At 36.8% G+C, this 3,533-nt stretch overlaps 1 non-coding gene across 1 annotated transcript; it reads right to left on the bottom strand.

The window, feature by feature from the left end:
• Window positions 1-795: 795 nt before the first annotated feature.
• LOC129084488 (U6 spliceosomal RNA) lies at window positions 796-897 on the bottom strand. The gene has a single exon (XR_008530612.1). It is a non-coding gene; the product is annotated as a U6 spliceosomal RNA (small nuclear RNA).
• Between the last annotated feature and the right edge of the window lie 2,636 nt (window positions 898-3,533).

Genomic DNA, 3,533 nt, shown 5'->3' with positions numbered 1-3,533 from the left:
CTATCCATAATTATTTTTCCTATTTACCATTTTTCTGAATTAACTTTTAACATGACCAGAAGACAGAAGTTCTGGACAACCAGGAGAAATGTTTCCAGTAATACACAGGGGAATGGGAGGACACTTTGAAAATGGTCTTGCCCTGCCTTCAACATACATGGAGCCTGCCACTCCATGTCCCTTGGCACTTATAAGCACCACTGTTCACCAACTGATTTACTTAGATCAGAAATAGAGTGATCTTCTTTGACTTCTACTTTTCTGCTTGTTCATCTAACACTTCAAGCTAATCAGTGACTTAGTTTTATCACTGGAGTCTATGTCCAGTCCATATCTTCTCTCCTTTTCCACCATGGCATAAGTGTTGACCTCATTATTGGTCATTTTAATTATGTAAGAATCGCCTACGACTTGCCTCTAGCCATTTTCCACACTGCAGACAGAGGGATCTTTCTAAAATAATATTGTGTTTGCTGTTTTGTCAAAAATTATTCAGGGTCCCTAACAATCCACAGAAGAAAGCCTAAACTCCCCAGCGAGACATGCAAGACAAAAAACCCTGTCCAACCTGAACTCACCAACACCCATCTCAAACTGTGTGCTCCAGGCATACGGCACTACCTAACAGTGATTAACACATACTACAATTTCTGGCCTTTATTCTTTCTAACTAAAATGTTCTTCTCACGACACTATCTTAGTGGATGATTAACTTCGCTGCTTCCCTGAGGGCAACTTCCTCTGTGGCAAATGGCACCTTGTTCTCACTTCCCTCATCTCCTTAATGTGGATTTTACATACCTCTATTATTGTACTGTTTAGGAATTTTTTTTAGGGGCCATGTTAATCTTCTCTGGATCGTTCCAGTTTTAGTATATGTGCTGCCAAAGCGAGCACTTGGAAATTATTACTTGCCTCTTTCCTCCACCAATGGGAACTTTCTTGGCTAGAAAGTTGGTATTTTCTTCTTATCGGTACCCTTATACCTATCCTAATACCTGTCAGAGAGTATATATGCAAAAGATTTGTTTTAATGAATGAGAACCTTCCATACTCTGGTGACAAATAATCCTTTGTGATCACATGATATTTCATTTGGTTTACATATTTCAGAGATGGAACTTTGAAGGAAGTTCCGTGTGCCCTTGGTTGTGGAGTGGCTTCACACAACCCAGAACAGGGTGTGTACAACCACAACTCCAAGACCTTTAATCTGGTCTGGAATATGATGCAATGGTCACCACCCTACGCTTCCCTTCCAAAGAACACACTAAACCTTTGGATATGGTTTCCATATGGGATGACTACAGCCCCAAACCATGTGATGTTATCTCACAACTTCCATCCCTCCCTCCCAGAGTTATCAGTGGAATTTTGAAATCTTCATATAAAATAGAGTGAATAATTATAAATTCATTTCCATATAATAATTCAGAACTCTAGGTGAGGGATAGGGTAGTAATTGCCTTTAATAGGAAATATGTTTAGTTCTACATTTCATAGCTTTATGGAAATTATTGATAGGTAAGACCCTATCTTCTCAATTAAAAAAAAATAACAATATAATAGTAAGTACTATTTATATACCAAGTGTTATTCTAAGTTCATTATTTGTATTGACTCATTTAATCTTCCCAACAACCACAGTGAGGTTACTATTATTATTATCTCATCTTAGTGATGGAAATTAATGCACAGAGACAATAAGTAATCTATTTATATCCCTATGGTTAGTCAGTAGGAGAACTGACTAACCATAGGAATATAGCCCCAATACAAACCACTGCAAGGTATTGACACACTTTTATATTTTGGACTGTATTCTTTAAATTTTGAAACATTTAAGTTACCTTACAAATATTAAATGATTAGTGATATGGTAAAAATTTAAAACAGCTTATGCTTTAAAATACATTTTTATTGCAGTAAAAACATTATGCCCAATATTATGTATCTGATACACCTAAAGCCTTATTAAAAATGATGACCACAATTAAAATATTTCCATAATACCCAGCCATGTGGCTTTATCCTTCATGCTTTCATATTCCGTTGTCTGCACAGGTAACATGGAGGTAGATATGTGGTTCCAAGCAACCAGTCATCTGAATAGGATGTGAACCTTGCATAGAGAAAAGCTCCATGAAGATAAATAAGGACTTTTTCCTACCCCATCCCTATTTCTGCAAATTACACATATAGCTAAGGGGGAAACTTTAAAATTTCTTCAGACATAATAACAGCAGGCTTCCTGGTCAACCTCTATTGCTGGTTATGAACTTTTACAGATTTGTTTAGAGTGGACACAAAGATTTTCCATTAATCAGCAAGGGCATGAAGAATGCTTAGCTAGAGCAGCAGAAACACACTTAGCCTTATATTCATTCTTTGTCTTTGGCCTCAAGTCACTTAGGTAGAGTTATTTGTCTTCTTCAACAAGATTCAAAGTTCCTTGGAACTAGGGAACATATCCTCTGTTTATTTTCTGTTGCCCTCAGGATAAGGTATAAGCCAAAACACTTGGATCATATTTAGAGAGTGGGACTTGGGTGGGATATGACTTTTGTGAGTCAAAACTTCTCCTTCTAAAGTGAGAGTGGTGGACAAGATGACTTCTAAATGTTCCTTTATATTTTTTTTCTTGTGTAGTCACATAGTCCTTGCTGCCATAACACCAATGACACCTACTCCTTATTCCATAATACAACAATATTCATACTTTGAAACACAAATAGTGAATGGAAGGTCAGATTCCATGTTTGAAGGCCTGAGTGTCCATTCACATTGCTGGTGGATTCCCAGAGGTTCTTTCTGGCTTCAGTTTTGGCATTTTTAATCCAACTTCCCTATAGAAGTCACAGTGAGAGTCCTTTGCAAAATGACAATCAAGATTTGTCACTGTCCTGCTTAATCTACACATTGCCCTTGAACCAAGTCTAAAAGTTTAATGTGAATTACAAAGCTGTTCAGGATCTCTGTGCTCTGAACCACTGTGTTATATTCTCCTCTAGCATGACTCTTTCCAGACTAGCTAAATGATACCTCTGCTACATGACTCTATAGCATCTGCACATCCCCTGTGAGAGGTTTTAGCATACTATCTGCTCTAACAGTCATCTGCCACTAATTAAGCTGTAGGCTTTGTTAGGGCTGGAACTGTGTTCATCTTTATTAATTTTCTAAGTGCTTGCACCTAGAATGGTTAATGTTTCATAGATGCTCAACAAATAGTTGTTGGATGAATGAGTGAATAAATACCCTACTACCATTAACTAGCCATTGTGATTTTTATTCCTGTCAGCAAGGAAAAGCAATGTTTATCTATCTGAGATGACATAACCACACAAATTAACCTTTGAAACAACTTTCACATTCTCAAAAAGGAAAAAAAAGGTTATAAAGCATTCTCATTTTAGAATAGAGATGATAACTCTTCAAGTGTCATACTTGACATTTTACTTTTTCCAGAAGTCTGTCCTTTACACTACCATGCAATTTCAATATGATAAATGATATGTACCAAACCTTTCCTT

This window comes from Pteronotus mesoamericanus, unplaced genomic scaffold (assembly GCF_021234165.1).
Source record: "Pteronotus mesoamericanus isolate MK-2021 breed Mesoamerican mustached bat unplaced genomic scaffold, CSHL_Meso_final scaffold_174, whole genome shotgun sequence".
In the NCBI taxonomy this organism is placed as follows: Eukaryota; Metazoa; Chordata; class Mammalia; order Chiroptera; family Mormoopidae; genus Pteronotus; species Pteronotus mesoamericanus.
Note: the sequence above shows the minus strand (reverse complement) of the source record. Positions and strands in the feature narration are given on the sequence as shown.